This window comes from Pleurodeles waltl, chromosome 2_2 (assembly GCF_031143425.1).
Source record: "Pleurodeles waltl isolate 20211129_DDA chromosome 2_2, aPleWal1.hap1.20221129, whole genome shotgun sequence".
In the NCBI taxonomy this organism is placed as follows: Eukaryota; Metazoa; Chordata; class Amphibia; order Caudata; family Salamandridae; genus Pleurodeles; species Pleurodeles waltl.
This window is the reverse complement of record NC_090439.1, coordinates 1,070,322,830-1,070,340,262: the sequence shown is the minus strand read 5'-3', so window position 1 is coordinate 1,070,340,262 and position 17,433 is coordinate 1,070,322,830. Positions and strand designations below refer to the sequence as shown.

At 47.5% G+C, this 17,433-nt stretch overlaps 1 protein-coding gene across 4 annotated transcripts in view; it reads left to right on the top strand.

Annotated features, from left to right (window-relative positions):
• AGO2 (argonaute RISC catalytic component 2) overlaps nucleotides 1–17,433 on the top strand; it is a 517,474-nt gene that overhangs the window by 475,322 nt on the left and 24,719 nt on the right. The window lies entirely within an intron of this gene.

The window sequence follows — 17,433 nt, the reverse complement described above, 5'->3', positions numbered from 1 at the left end:
GGTTTGGGGGTAATCATGCCAAGGAGGCATTTCCTTACATGGTGGATGATTTAAATGATTTAAGAAGGAAGTGGCACAATCAACATTAAGGGCAACTTTACACTGAAAGATTGAAATGCCAGTACAGTCTTAATAAGGAACACCTCGTTGATCATTAAACCATCAGATAAAGGGAGAAACATTGTATCGATGGACAGTGCCACATACTTAATGGAAGCAAAAAGGCAGTTGAACAATACGTCCCTCTTCAGATGTCTCCTCCAAAATCCTTTGAAACAAATTGAGGTGTTATATCATTATAGGAAGCTGGCCTGGTGTGTGGTGGCTAAATAAGGTACTTGCACGTTTTTCCAGGTATCCCCTATTAGTGTAGTGTAAGCAGTGTCTAGAAACCAGGCTGTCTAGAGGTAGCTGTGGATGAGCAGCCTAGGCTTATCTAGGAGACATGCAAAGCTCATGCAATACCACTGTAGTCACACAGCACTTGCACTTACATGAAAGAAAACACTTGGTGTTACAAAAATAAAGGTAATTTATTTTAGTGACACAATACCAGAAACGTACTAGAGAGGCAACCCCCGAATAGGAGGTAAGTAACACACTAAATATATACACTAGTTATCAGCAATAGGCATAGAAAGTGATAGAAAACAGTGCAAGTGCAGTTGGAGAATAGTAACCCTTTGGGGAGCCCAAACCATATACTAAAAACTTAAATGGAATGCGAACACAGGACCCCCACCTAGGTAAGTGGAATGTGTAGAGGGGAGCTGGGGGTACTAGGAAATCCCAAAGGTAAGTACCACAGTGCCCCTTAGCGATCAGGCGGAAAGGAGGAAATTACTAGATTTTCCCCAAAACCACCTAGTAGGAAGGAAAGGAGGAAAATGCAACACCCAGACAAGACTGCAAGAAACCAGTGGTGGTTTCCTGAAGAAGGAAGACCTGTGGAAGAAGTGGACCAAGTCGAGAAGTCACATTCAGAGTCCAGGAGGAGTAGGAGCTACTGCCCATCCAGCTGTGGATGCAAAAGTTGGTCGACGGTGATGTGAAGGTCAGCCCTGCAGCCCTGGAGTTGGTGAAGAGTTCCTGAGGGATGCAGATGACGTCCCATGCTGGAAGAAGAATTGCAGTCGGGTTCTGGTGCAGGAATTCCACCAACGAGCCTTGGCAAAGGCAAATGTCACAGTTGGTGAAAAGTGGAGCTGCCGAGGACCAGCAAGGCCAATGAGGACTCGACCCTGGAGGGGGAGCCAAATGGAACCCTCAGCGACACAGAGGGCTTACAGGAGCAGAGGCAGAGCCAACAGGATGGAGACACAGGAGTTGCAGAAGAGCCCATGCAGCACAACTGGAGAAGGGTCCCATGCAGAGGGTTGTGCTTCGCTGGAAGGCGTGCTGGGACTGGTGATACACGCAGACTGAAGATCCCTTGGAGGAGATGCAAACAAGCCTTGGAAGCTGCAAGAGACACAGTGCACTGGAGTACTGTCCTGCATGGGAAGGCAAGGGCTTACCTCCACCAAATTGGTACAGCCAGCAGAGAGGATCAAGAGGACTACTCCGGACCACCACCCGTGATGCAGGATCCTCGCAGCTCAGGATGAGAGGAGATCCACGCAGCCGGTCGTCGTTGCAGTTGGTCCCTACATATAGTGACCTTTAGTGAAAAAGGGTGCATGCACCCTTTCACACAATCTGGCATGGCAGCCTGCATACAATTTGGATGGGCTCTTAATGGGTGGCATAATACATGCTGCAGCCCCTGGGTATCCTCTGGTACCCCAATGCCCTGGGTACCAAATACTAGGGGCTTGCATGGGGGCACCAGTATGCCAAATGTGGGGTGAAAATGGTACAAGTTACCAAGTTAGAATGGAGAGAGCATAATTACTGGGGTCCTGGTTAGCAGGACCCCGATGAACACAGCCAAACACACGGACAACAGGAAGAAAATGGGGGTAACCATGCCAAGAAAGAGGGTACTTTACTACAATCATTTAAAATTTAAAATGTGGCATGAGAAGGATCTTCTGGATTGGGATGAGTACCATTACCTCCGTACAGACCATGCAAGGATAGCCACAATATACTTCCTCGCAAAAATTCATAAAAACATTGATACCACCTGGCATACCGATCGTAAGTTCCATTGGATCCTTCTTAGAGAACAGTTTAAGGTATATGGACTTATTCTTCCATCCTTATGTTACCAGCTTGCAATCCTTCTTTGCGAATTCCACCAGCGTCTTAAGGAAATTCGATGGGGTTCCTTGGAAACCAGGATATATCATGACCACACTTGATGTAGTAGCATTGTGCAGCTCAGTTAATCACAATGATGGAAAACATGCCTGCAGGTATTTCTTGAAGGATTGATTGATTAATTATCTAGAGAATACACAATTGATGATTGATATGTTACATTTCTGTCTCACCCATAATGTGTTCATCTTCAACAACAAGTTCTACCTACAGGGAATGGCGATGGGTACCTCTGCCCACACCTACGCAAACCTGTTCTTGGGGTGGTGGGAGACGGAGGTAGCCTGAGCCGGTGAGAACAATCAATACATGAAAAATATTGTATTATGGACACCCTTCACATTTTCATACAAAAATTGAATTCTAATAGACTGATGATCCAGTTCACTGCTGCATACTGTCGAACACACTGACTTCCTGGACATCGAGCTCAATGTTATTGATGAAAGATTAATAACTAAGATACATAGGGTACCTCATGGGCAAATGCTAAGAGCAAGTAGGATATTCTTAACAGAAGATGAATTTAAAAGTGAGGTAACGAAAATGATGCAGAGATTCACTCAACATGGATATCTGTTGAGTTTGTTGGTAGATGTAAGGGAGAGAGACAGTAAAAATCAAAGAGATCTGTTAACTGTATCAGCAGGATACAATTTAGCTTTGAAGGCAGCCTGACAATATGAAGGGTTTGAATAAATGCAACTCCTGTAAAGCCTGGCAGTATTGATAGAACCAAAAATCATATCAGACATTTGACGGCTGCAATGTTGGAATCCAGGACAGAATAACCTGCATCACAGATAATTTTGTGTTTGTGCTGAAGTGACTTTGATCAACTATATGTGGGCAGCACTATTAACAAACTAAAGTTTAGAATTCAACACATGCGAGCCATAAGAAATGGGGACAGAAGCTATCCCGTGGCCTGCCACAAAGAACAATATCATGAGCGATCTTTGGCAGGTTTTAAGTTCCACAGGACTGCACATGTCAAAACTCACCCAAAGGAAGCTAATAGAAGAAACTGAGAAGAGATAATTCTATATTGATTACATCAGGCACTGAGGCCCCCTTAGAGTACATGACGGATGCAGAACCCTACGTACATTTGTAGTTCACAAATCGACGATCAATAATGGACATTGATGTATGTCATATTATGAATCTCTTGATTCGTGCTTTCCCTCGCCACCAGCGCGCGCACGCACACACGTGCACGCACACACACACCTACACACACCTATGTCATTTATAATCTTGTTCAAATGTTTGTTTTATTATGACACTGGTTCTCACATACTAGCACGTAGCACTTTATTGAGAATGATGGTTCGAATTCGGATTGTTTCCCTTTATCTTGCTCTCCCCCCCTTCTCTTTTTCTGCTCCCCTTACCTTCGTCATGTTTTCTTAAATTGAATGCACCTACCCACTTAACCTGAATGGTAAATGTTCACGGCAGATTAGTGCCCAATTCAGGATAATTCATCTACGGTACAAGCTTTGATTTGCCTGTAGTGTGACTTAGCACTTGACATAAAACCCAAATTAATAGGTGCTTATCATAGGATTAATTTCCTAGAATACTTGTCCCAAGCCACCCCAATTAATTTATACTTTAAAATGAATCTCTTTTGGAGCGCATATCACTGTAATTATCAGTAGTGTAATTGTGTCATATGCTGTACCTTTGTTTAAAGCGAGGGTAGTGCGAATTTGCAAGAGTAGTAAGAATTGGAATTGTGTTTAAATTAAGGGGAATGTGCACTATACATTATGCAGATGTCCTCTTTGAATAAACTACATATAATGCTGTCCCTTTGTTTATGGAGAGGGTTATGTGTTTCTGTAGTAAGAACTGGAATTGTGTTTACAACAAGAGGAATGTGCAATGCACATCATGCAGGTGTCACTTTTGAATGAGCACCAGTCACTTTATAAACATGATCTGAGCATTATGATCATATCTAGTACAGCATTTTCGTTTATGAAGGGTGTGTATGAAGTGGCCGATTGGGCAAATGAAATACAGACTTTGGGCCTGATTACGACCGCGGTGATTTGAAGATAGTCAGGGACATGGTGGCGGTTGGACCACTGCCAATATGGCAGTCCGACAGCCACATTACGAGCATGGCAGTTGTGCCACAGTCGTACCGCCAGTTTTGCTCCACAGGAGGTGCTGACGGTCCTTATCCGCTAGATACTCGCCATCTGCATCTGGTTTCTGCAGACGCCCCTGCAACCACAAGTGACAAGGAGACAAACCCGACCCCCTAGGACACTTATGTACCTATCCGCCCTGGACCACAGAGAAGAGAACGAAGGGTGTCCCCACGTCTACCAGCCTTGTGAGACCTGAGCCCACTTGTTGGCTTGGTCGTACTGGACCGCCATTCCATGCCTGCAGACTGTGGGTCCCCCTGCAACTGCGAGCAAATCCAGAAGACACCACTGCACGTGAGCCCCACAGCCCGAGGAGAAGTAGATAGACGGTGTAAAGAAATGGCTCCCTGTTGCAGTTACCCCCCACTTTTTGCCTGATACTGATGCTGACTTGACTGAGAAGTGTGCTGGGACCCTGCTAACCAGGCCCCAGCACCAGTGTTCTTTCACCTAAAATGTACCGTTGTCTCCACAATTGGCACAACCCTGGCACCCAGGTAAGTCCCTTGTAACTGGTACCCCTAGTACCAAGGGCCCTGATGCCAGGGAAGGTCTCTAAGGGCTGCAGCATGTCTTATGCTACCCTAGGTACCCCTCACTCAGCACAGACACACTGCTTGCCAGCTTGTGTGTGCTGGTGGGGAGAAAATGACTAAGTCGACATGGCACTCCCCTCAGGGTGCCATGCCAACCTCACACTGCCTGTGGCATAGGTAAGTCAACCCTCTAGCAGGCCTTACAGCCCTAAGGCAGGGTGCACTATACCCCAGGTGAGGGCATAGGTGCATGAGCACTATGCCCCTACAGTGTCTAAGCAAAACCTTAGACATTGTAAGTGCAGGGTAGCCATAAGAGTATATGGTCTGGGAGTCTGTCAAAAACGAACTCCACAGCTCCATAATGGCTACACTGAATACTGGGAAGTTTGGTATCAAACTTCACAGAATAATAAACCCACACTGATGCCAGTGTCGGATTTATTAAAAAATGCACACAGAGGGCATCTTAGAGATGCCCCCTGTATTTTACCCAATTGTTCAGTGCAGGACTGACTGGTCTGTGCCAGCCTGCTGCTGAGAGATGAGTTTCTGACCCCATGTGGTGAGGGCCTTTGTGCTCTCTGAGGACAGAAACAAAAGCCTGCTCTGGGTGGAGGTGCTTCACACCTCCCCCCGTGCAGGAACTGTAACACCTAGCAGTGAGCCTCAAAGGCTCAGGCTTCGTGTTACAATGCCCCAGGGCACTCCAGCTAGTGGAGATGCCCGCCCCCTGGACACAGCCCCCACTTTTGGCGGCAAGTCCAGGAGAGATCATGAGAAAAACAAGGAGTCGTCACTGGCCAGTCAGGACAGCCCCTAAGGTGTCCTGAGGTGACTCTGACTTTTAGAAATCCTCCATCTTGCAGATGGAGGATTCCCCCAATAGGGATAGGAATGTGCCCCCCTCCCCTTGGGAGGAGGCACAAAGAGGGTGTACCCACCCTCAGGGCTAGTAGCCATTGGCTACTAACCCCCCAGACCTAAACACACCCCTAAATCGAGTATTTAGGGGCTCCCAGAACACAGCAAGACAGATTCCTGCAACCTAAGAAGAAGAGGAGTGCCAAGCTGAAAAACCCTGCAGAGAAGACGGAGACACCAACTGCTTTGGCCCCAGCTCTACCGGCCTGTCTCCCCCCTTCGGAAGAAAACTGCTCCAGCGACGCTTTTCCCAGGACCAGCGACCTCTGAATCCTCAGAGGACTGCCCTACTCTAAAAGGACCAAGAAACTCCCGAGAACAGCGGCCCTGTTCACCCAAGACTGGAACTTTGTTTCCAAAGAAGCAACTTAAAGACAACTGCATTTCCCGCCAGAAGCGTGAGACTTGCAACTCTGCACCCGGCACCCCTGGCTCGACTTGTGGAGAAACAACACTTCAGGGAGGACTCCCCGGCGACTCCGAGACTGTGAGTAACCAAAGTTGTCCCCCCTGAGCCCCCACAGCGACGCCTGCAGAGGGAATCCCGAGGCTCCCCCTGACCGCGACTGCCTGACTCTCAGATCCCGACGCCTGGAAAAGACCCTGCACCCGCAGCCCCCAGGACCTGAAGGATCGGAACTCCAGTGCAGGAGTGACCCCCAGGAGGCCCTCTCCCTTGCCCAGGTGGTGGCTACCCCGAGGAGCCCCCCCCTTGCCTGCCTGCATCGCTGAAGAGACCCCTTGGTCTCCCATTGATTTCCATTGGAATCCCGACGTGTGTTTGCACACTGCACCCGGCCGCCCCCGTGCTGCTGAGGGTGTACTTTCTGTGCTAACTTGTGTCCCCCCGGTGCCCTACAAAACCCCCCCGGTCTGCCCTCCGAAGACGCGGGTACTTACCTGCTGGCAGACTGGAACCGGGGCACCCCCTTCTCCATTGAAGCCTATGTGTTTTGGGCACCACTTTGAACTCTGCACCTGACCGGCCCTGAGCTGCTGGTGTGGTAACTTTGGGGTTGCTCTGAACCCCCAACGGTGGGCTACCTTGGACCCAAACTTGAACCCCATAGGTGGTTTACTTACCTGCAAGAACTAACAAACTCTTACTCCCCCTAGGAACTGTGAAAATTGCACTGTCTAGTTTTAAAATAGCTATATGTGAATTATTTGAAAAGTATATATGCTATTGTGATTATTCAAAGTTCCTAAAGTACCTACCTGCAATACCTTTCATTTAAAGTATTACATGTAAAATTTGAACCTGTGGTTCTTAAAATAAACTAAGAAAATAAATGTTTCTATACAAAAACCTATTGGCCTGTATTTTTTGTATTTTGCACTTGTGATGAATTGTTGGAGACTTGCAATAAAGCACATCAATAATTAGCACCACCAGTTGCTGTGGATCTTTCCGTGTTTTGTTCATATCACTCCTTTTTAATCCTGGCTGTTATCAATTTCCACAGGTACCTAGATCAAAATACAGCCTGAGTACCAGAACCCCTGCCTGTATCCCATCACTCAAACCTCTGTTTTTACAGAGGAGACCGAAGCGCTTCTACCTTGGCCAAGACAGCTTGATGGATGCCACATAAAATAGCACAATTACTGGTTACACTGTTTTTAAAGGCGAATGTAACAGAGCTATAATGATAGTGTGGTTAGCTCTCTGACCCAGGATCCCTTTGACACTTTTTTCTGATCATAATTGTATGTGTACCATTTATTTAACCTGCTACTAAAGTCAGTTTTTCTTTGATAAAAGTAAACTACTGATTGGACTTTCAAGATTGTCACTATTATCTGCTGTGTTTCACTATATTGCATATAAATCCTCCTGCCTCCTTGAGGAAGCTTTAACAGATTACCTACCAACCATAAGAGGTAAGAACCAAAGTACATGGTCGTTTCAAGTGGTAAGCTGCCTTAATACACAGGAGGAGTACCACAGGACTAACTGCCACGGGATAAGGACTTCACAATGTATTTGAGTTACGTGTATCTGAAGACCCATAACAGACAGATGACTCCATAGCGTCATGTGCGAATGTGGCGTGTCTTGTCCGAAATTCAATTCTGCATCACAATTTTGCTTTGTTTATTAGACATTCCATGTAAACCCAGTTGTAGACTTTTGAAGGACATTAATCCATTTTCAGATTTGTCCTAAGGATGCCATCTATGCAATCTGGAAGAAAAACTTCATGACATTGCTAAGTGTTCATAGAAAAATATTGTTTTTCATAAGTGTTTGTAAAACTAATTTAGTTTAGTAATAATAACTTGTGCTACAAAAATGTTCACAGCCTGAGAATAGCTTCCTCTACATATAATAGAGAAGGCTGGGCTCAAGATAACAGCTGGAAGGACATAGTTGCCTTGTCTCTGGCCCCCCGCTAGGGGTAGCTTCTAACCTTTCAGAGTTATCTATGACAGATGCTTATACACAAATATAATATGGATGGAGAAAGAGATAGGACTTAAGAATAAAAACTCTGCACTTCTGATGGATACTTTTACCTGTAGATTCCCCACCGTCTGAATATCCAAGGTACTGTTCTGGATCTGGAAACCCTTCAATAGCTCTCCCAAACAAACGGGGAGGGGGTGGGGTGGAGTGGGGATGCTGGCTCCACTCTGGCATCGTACCGAAGCATCCCTGTGACTTCACTGAGACCATAAACAACCACCATAGGTGTGCTGCTGTCTGTTCTCTTGTTTTTTGCACCATCAAAGCATAGAGGAAGCACAAGAAGAGACATCAAGAATCTAGACATCACTCTTCAGAAAGTAAGTTGCCAAGACCTGCGGCGTCATCACAGCTGTCCGCATTTGACCAGAAGTCAGTGGAAGAAGCCAAGTAGGATCTGGCGCCTGCAGCTTCATCTGACCTTGCGCCATTCCTGAAGGTGCTATTCCCTGCACTGCTGACCCCAAGGCCCCAGAACTGTCAGCCTAACCGAGGATTCCCCGCTCTTGGGGCTGATAAAGTGATGTTCCTAAATGCCATGTCTGATCTTGAGCGCCTGCTGTCCATATGGGTCCGATGGCTTTTACTTTTGGATGCTTACATACTAATCAGCACCCTTCACTCTATTCCTGTCCATTTATGTAGACAACGACTTTGACGCCACCCCAACCATCAGAATCGGTGCCACAACCAATACCACCTTCATTGACCAACTCATCGTTCTTGCCTTTGGTGGCAGAAATCAGCACACCTCTGGCACCTCAGTTGACTCCATTAATTCCACCGGAGGCCCATTCCTTGTCTCCTGCTGAATCGAATCCACCGACAGGAGTCAGTGGCTCTGATGGAGCTTTCACATCACCATTCAAGATGAGAAACTCATCGTCTGGTAGAAGAAGACAGGTTTTTATTTGAGGAATCTGATCCTGAAGAAGAACCTAGTCCAGATGATGATGGGGCTGGTCATTCTACCTGTTTCCAGGTTTTGCAGGGCTCAAAGATGCCAGCAGTCTTGGTACCTCACCGGAATGGGAGCTATATTCTCTGACTGGGCTTCCGCCACAGAAGGTTAACTCCTTCTCCTCTGTGATCAGAAGGGCAGCGTGAATTGTTGGACCTCCCAACTGCCCGCCACTGAGAGAAAAAACATTATCCGCAAGGAGGTCATCAATACAGAGTCCCATACTACGGAACTCTTGCTACCCTTTAGTGACTTTGTAGGGAGCCTGTACTTTGTGGTTTTGGAGAAGCTGACAACTTCCAGCACAGTGCATTGGTTCATAGCAAGGTGTAACAGACCAGTTCTTGAACATTTGGCTTTCCTGTCTTCACATCTTTCGTCGGAGGGCCTAGTATAACAAGCCTCTTGCTACTCCAAGTTGGCACTTGGTGTATTTCCCACTTCTCCATCAGACATGGAATCGAAAAAGATGAAACAATGTGCAAAGAAGGTGTTCTCTGAAGAAAGCATGGCTCTCAAATCTCTTAATGCAAACTATCCCCTCTGCAGATATGTGCAAGCTTTCGGAGACATGGCGCAAACATTAATCCCTAATCTCCCAGATGATCTACTGGGTCACTTTTCACATTTATTGGGAGATAGTCGAGTTGTGACCAAGCAGGTTGACAGTCTGGCTTGGACACAGATGTCCCCTGGTCCCTACAACCAAGTCTTTGATCTCTCCATGCCACAATGGCTGGTTGCACAACTCAGGATTTGCCCAGGATGTCCAGACCCTGATGGGCATTCCTTTCAGTGGCTTCCGCCTCTTCGGAACAAAAGCCGATTCAGCCTTGGAAAGGCTTAAAGATGGTAATGCCACTGTCCAACTACTTAACCTCCAGGCCCCGACAAATGATTATCAGCAGCTTTGGAAACTTCAAGGCTATTCCAGAGGTTTTTCATTTCAAGGCAGACAACAATAAAGCCAACAGCAACATGTGAACCTCTTATATAAATAGTAGAAACGTTGAGGCAAATGGCGAACATATGCTGTTCCTCTCCCTCCTGCCACCAGCTTTTCCTCCCAGCCACCGCAGGGAAGCAGCCCTAGTTTCCTCTTGTAATAAAAGCAACCTTGTTGAAGGGTATGTATGCTCCTTTCCACAACCATGGAGGGTCATTACTTCAAGCCTTTGGGTCTTGCAGATTGTAGAACATGACTAAGCCTTGACCTCCCAGTAACTCCTTTCTTCCTCCCCCCCTGACCCAGTACAATCCCTCTAGACAACCTACAGGTCCAGCTGCAGGGAGTTTTAGCTTTGCTGCAAAAGAGTACTGTGAAGTTGATCCCAGAGTGGGAATGAGGTTGGACTTGCTACTCTGTTACTTCCTGGTCCCCAAAAGGTGTTAGCAGCCTTAGTTCAGCCTTATAACTTAGGGATCTAAACTGGTATCTCAAAAGTGGACAAGTTCAAGATGCTCTCCCTAACTCTGGTACTGTTGACGTTGGAAGTTGAAGATTGGTTCTCTGCCTGCAAGATGCCTATTTCCACTTCTTTCCTGCTGTCACACAGGAAGTATCTTTGCCTCATAGCCTGATAAGAACACTACCAATAGGTGGTCCATCCATTTGGCCTCACTTCTGTACCTCATGTCTTCACAAGATATTGGCTGTAGTTACGGCCCCTATTAGAATCCCAGTATTCCCTTACCTGGATAACTTGCTCACCAAGGCCAGCTCCCAAGAGATGGAGTCTCGTCACCTACAGACAGCAGCTGCATTGCTGTTCAGTCTGGGCTTTTCAATTGACAAGACCCTGTTCATAGGGGCAGACCATATAGTTGAGCCTTGCTGCCTCCTGAGCTTTAAGCTTTTATTCCTGTGTTTCAGAACTGAGTGATCATTTCAGTCCTGACAGTCTTATGTCTGCTCGTCCTGCTGGTCTCCTGCATTCCGTTGGTCACCATTGCATGCTGGCAGAAGAGGGCCTTCCAGTGGTCTGTAGGCAGTGGATCCAACACAGAGGCAATCTCCAAAGCTGTATACAAATCTCCAGGGACACTGTGTCAGATTTACAGTGATGGAGTGTGGAAGGCAATCTGTCCCAAGGAAAGCAGTTTCCTCCTCTAGTGACAACAGTTACCACTAATGCCTCTACTTTAGGATAGGGAGCTCATCTGGAGAAATTGGAGATCAAAGGCCTCTGATTGCCAGAAGAACAGATATTGCAATAAGTTTGAATTAAGCCTCATATGTCTGGCTTTTAAGGCATTCCTTCTGTTCTTTTGTGGCCAGCTTGTCCAGATCTTGATAGACAATGTAACTGCAATGTCAGAGAGTTCTTTTAAGGCCATGGGCCTCATTTGTTGACAGGCCAACTCTCCTGCGACACCTTTGGGCCCAGTAGGGTTGGAGGGGGCCTCCTTGGCTTCCACACCAGTGGCTCGGGCTCTAGAGGGCACCTCAGGATCCGTACCGGCACCAGTCATGCCATCGCGACCTTCTCCAGCGCTGGTAAAGACGTCAACGCTTCAAAGCCTGGTCAGGGCCATGATCGACGTTGATCCCATACTCATTCCCAATTCCGATCCAGAGCCGGAACAACGTCACTCAACGACGGCTCAGTCATCAGGGACTAAGTTACCCAGATTGGAACCTGCCCTCTTATACCTCTGGGTATGCTGAGTGTATGGAGGGGATTCTGGACACTTCAGAATTCCAGCTAGAAGATTCTGAAATAGACCGGGCTCAGGAATTGGGCAAAGCCAGTGGTCTCGACATCTTGCCTGACGCTGGCATGCTTTCTCCCCCTACTATGGCTACGGAGGAGTGAGCCTCCTATTCAATGGTAGTGAGAAGAGCGGCCGAGGTCAGGACTAACCACTTGACTGAGGCTTTTATGTCTGAACCCCTTTTGCCCTTTAATAAAGCACTCTGGATGTCGTGCTCGGGACGTGGTTTAAACCCAGTACAGGGCTCCTGTCAACAGGACATTCGCCTGCCGCCATAGGCCTGCGCCTAATGACCCTAAATTCCTGACCCAACATCCCATTCCTGAGAGTTTGGTTATTCAGGGTTCTTCCTCTTCTGGTACATTCCCATCAATTGGACCAATTTGGTAAGATGATGTTTTTTCTCCAGTCTGGCATTGCAGTCTGTGAACACTGCATGCCTTTTGGGCCGCTATTCCCATACTTTGTGATATGGTCACGCAAGTGCTGCCACAGATCCCAGAGGGGGCCCGGGCCATTCTCTCCCATGCTGTTTCTGACGGGGAAGATGCAGCCAGTTGTACAATTTGTTTTGGGCTGGACACGACTGAGTCACTCGGCAGATCGGTTGCATCAGCAGTGGCCTTGAGGCTTCACGCTTGGTTGAGGACATCAGGCTTTTCGGTGAATGTCCAGCAATCGCTTATGGACATGCCCTTCGATGGCACTCATTGCTTCGGAGGCTCACCCCCGTTGTTACAGCACCCCAGGGCACTCCAGCTAGTGGAGTTGCCCGCCCCCTCCGGCCACAGCCCCACTTTTGGTGGCAAGGTCGGAGGAGATAATGAGAAAAACAAGGAGGAGTCACTGGCCAGTCAGGACAGCCCCTAAGGTGTCCTGAGCTGAGGTGACTCTGACTTTTAGAAATCCTCCATCTTGCAGATGGAGGATTCCCCCAATAGGGATAGGAATGTGCCCCCCTCCCCTCAGGGAGGAGGCACAAAGAGGGTGTAGCCACCCTCAGGGCTAGTAGCCATTGGCTACTAAACACCCAGACCTAAACACACCCCATAATTCTGTATTTAGGGGCTCCCCAGAACCTAGGAACTCAGATTCCTGCAACCTAAGACGAAGGACTGCTGAGCTGAAAAACCCTGCAGAGAACACGGAGACACCAACTGCTTTGGCCCCAGCTCTACCGGCCTGTCTCCCCACTTCTAAAGACACTGCTCCAGCGACGCGTTCCACAGGGACCAGCGACCTCTGAAGCCTCAGAGGACTGCCCTGCATCTAGAAGGACCAAGAACTCCCGAGGACAGCGGCTCTGTTCCACAAAGACTGCAACTTTGCAACAAAGAAGCAACTTTGAACCAACACACGTTTCCCGCCGGAAGCGTGAGACTTTGCACTCTGCACCCGACGCCCCCGGCTCGACTTGTGGAGAACAAACACCACAGGGATGACTCCCCGGCGACTACGAGACCGTGAGTAGCCAGAGTTGAAGCCCCGAGCCCCCACAGCGACGCCTGCAGAGGGAATCCCGAGGCTCCCACTGACCGCGACTGCCTGCTTCAAAGACCCGACTCCTGCTAAAGACTCTGCATCCGCAGCCCCCAGGACCTGAAGGATCCGACCTCCAGTGCAGGAGCGACCCCCAGGTGGCCCTCTCCCTTGCCCAGGTGGTGGCTACCCCGAGAAGCCCCCCCGCCCACCCCCCCTTGCCTGCATCGCTGAAGAGACCCCTTGGTCTCCCATTGATTTCTATTGCGAACCCGACGCTTGTTTGCACACTGCACCCGGCCGCCCCGTGCCGCTGAGGGTGTACTTTCTGTGTGGACTGGTGTCCACCCCTGCCCCCCCCCCAGGTGCCCTACAAAACCCCCCTGGTCTGCTCTCCGAAGACGCGGGTACCTACCTGCTGGCAGACTGGAACCGGGGCACCCCCTTCTCCATTGAAGCCTATGCGTTTTGGGCACCACTTTGACCTCTGCACCTGACCGGCCCTGAGCTGCTGGTGTGGGAACTTTGGGTTTGCTCTGAACCCCCAACGGTGGGCTTCCTTGGACCCAAACTTGAACCCCGTAGGTGGTTTACTTACCTGCAAAAACTAACAAACACTTCCCCTCCCCCAGGAACTGTTGAAAATTGCACTGTCTAGTTTTAAAATAGCTATATGTCATTTATGTGAAAACTGTATATGCTATTTTGCTAATTCAAAGTGCCTAAAGTACCTACCTGAAATACCTTTCATTTGAAGTATTACTTGTAAATCTTGAACCTGTGGTTCTTTAAATAAACTAAGAAAATATATTTTTCTATACAAAATCCTATTGGCCTGGAATTGTCTGAGTGTGTGTTCCTCATTTATTGCCTGTGTGTGTACAACAATGCAGTCAGCCTGCATAGATAAACCTGCCACACCTCCTAGTGGACATGGAGAAAGTATATCAGAAGTTTTAAAGGAGGAGAAAAAAATATATTAATAACCTGAAAAGTAGCAACACAAAATTTAATTCTAATGTCAGTTCCAGTATCCAAACAGTATCTTGTTAAGAATAAAATATAAAGTGGACTCAAATCAATTCAGTCTGCAAGGAGGCTCTCCTCCACTTCATTCAGACACAGTAAATTCACCAGTACGTATCGTCCCCAAAGAAGTATCATAAAAGTATCATAAAAGTAATCATCAGGGAACCAAAGCTAAATTAACATAACCATTCAATATATTTTTCTATAACAAAACCTATGGGCCTGGATTTGTCTCAGAGTGTGTGTTCCTCATTTATTGCTTGTGTGTATGTACAACAAATGCTTAACACTACTCCTTTGATAAGCCTACTGCTCGACCACACTACCACAAAATAGAGCATTAGTATTATCTCTTTTTGCCATTATCTTACCTCTAAGGGGAACCCTTGGACTCTGTGCATACTATTCCTTACTTTGAAATAGAACATACAGAGCCAACTTCCTACATACACCTATTCACTATCACTAAGGATTGCCTGGACTCAGTATAGGCTGCTACACCATAGGTGCACACAATAAACTGATCCAGCCTCCTACAAGTACAGCCAGAGGCTCAGTTGCCAAAGCAAATAAGTGGTGAGAGGGGGGCATCCCTGACGGGTGCCCCTCTATATCACCCAGGGATCTGACAGCTCTCCCCCCACTTTGCCAAGTGCTACAGGTCTTGTGTAGAGCAGCTGGACCCATCCCCAAAAGCTTGGTCTGATTCCCGTCACCTTGAGCACTGACCTAAGGTATTCCCACCGACTATATCAAAAGCCTTCTCAATATCAAGTGATGTGAGCCATCTTTCGCACCGATTCAGCAATTAAAAAATAATTAACTCAGTAGTGCCATGAACGCTAAGGGCTAAGGATAATGTAACCCATAAGCGGTGCTTGTTTATTATTAGTAATTTAGCATATCAAGGCCAGGGACTTCAAAGTCCCTGGCGCCTTTGATATGTGTCCCTGGCCTCCCCCAGACCTTCAGGATACCACCTCCAGTCCTGAGGCCAGTTTGGCCCCGGACAGGTGGGAAATTAGCTATGCTAGGAGGCATGGAGTACACTTAGGTCAGAACACCCTAAGGTGAGCTGCCTGTCATGCTCCATTCCAGTAAACTTCTGCTAACTTGGGGATGACAGAAATAGAAGTTCTGGGATAGGGTTATGCCCACTTCACACAGGAAGTCGTCATATAGGGGGTGTAGTGACCACAAGGGTAATAACCCATTGGCTTCTACTTTCCCCTTCTCAAAACTCCCCTAAATCTGGTATTTAGGGGAGCCCCTGACACCAGGAACTTAGATTCTGCTGACCTGAGGAGGAGGACACTGAAGAGCCATGAAAAGCAAGACCTGAGGAGCTGCAACTGACTTGGCTTCGACCCTGCCGGCCTGTCTGCTGTCTTGGACAATTGCACCAAAGACATCTCGTCCTGCAGCTGTTCTGCCTCCAAAAGCCTGGGAGGACTGCCAGCACTTTGAGGAACAACCAGCATCTCCTGTGGAGTAGCAGAGCTACTTCCCTGCAGGCACCTAAAAAGAACAGTGAGAGTCCCAGACACTCAAAACCTGACAACAAAAAGCACCACTGTACCTGAGCCCCCTAGCCTGAGTCGAGGTGAATCACCGGTGCCACAAAAGTCCTGAGACCCTCCAGAGCTGAACCCCACCTTGTGTTTGGCCAGACTGGTTCCTCAATCGCCGCCTGCAGCCTCTTCTGTGCAGTGACCAACAACTGCGAGGAGTCTTCACAACGCGACCCCGATGGACAAATACCCACTGCACATGTGCCCTCCAGTCCGAGTTGCTGTGGACAGACGGTAGGATCGTGTGCCCAAGACCCTCAAGACTTGAGTCCCTCTTTGGGTTTAGCCGGAGTCGTCACTTAAAACCCACTTGCGGCCTCTTTTCCCCTAGGACCGTTTCACATTTAAGTGAATGGGACACCCGACGCTGTAAAGTACCTCGGCACACGGATGCTCCAGTGCCTCTCAAAGTAAACTGTTGGTGCTGCCTTGGACCTTGCCCCAAACTTACCCTAACACCTGAAGAACAGTCCTGTAAGTTGTTGCTAAGTGCCCAAATGCAGTATATGTTACTTTTCCCATAGGATAACATTACAGTGTTAAAGTCAGTGCAAGTGTATTTTCTGTATGTTTAAACATTTCTAACTTGAAAAGTACTTACCCAATAACTAAGTCCTTGGTTTTAAAGAATATATAAAAAATACAAGTTAATTTTCGAAATTGGTTTGGATCTCCTTATTGAGTCTGAGTATATCATTTTCTGACTGTGTGCATGCAACACATGTCTAACACTCTCCTTTGATAAGTCTAAGCAGCCCGACCACACTACCACAAATAGAGCACTTATAATTTTTAAAGAAAGCCCTGTCCACTTCTAGTGGGATATCTGGACTCCTTACACAAAATACCTGTTTTTGGTTTACTATATAAAGAGCCAGCTTCCTACAAAGATGAAAGCCAGGGCAGTGCACAAGAGAACCTAATTAAGCTGGATAATCCTGTACATCAAGATGTGCTTTGCCTTAGTGCACAAGGACCCACCAGAAGATGTATGAGCTCACTGAAACAGAGCAAAATGTGAAAGGGGTTCCAATAACAGACATCTGTAAGGAGATGACTTGGGCTTCCCTCCACAATTTAGGAAAGCATTTCTGTTTCGATAAGAAGTGAGGAGTGAAGGCCACTTCACACGCTACTTCTTTCAGCATTGTTTGATATAACCAGAGATGCATCCACATTTAGTTGAGGTCTGTTTATGGCATCTATTCGCAAGATGATGAATCTGTAGGTAGAAGTATCCATCAGAATAAAAAGTCACCTTCAGTAATGCTCTTTCTGGTGAATACTCCTCCTGCAAATTCCTCACCAACCCACC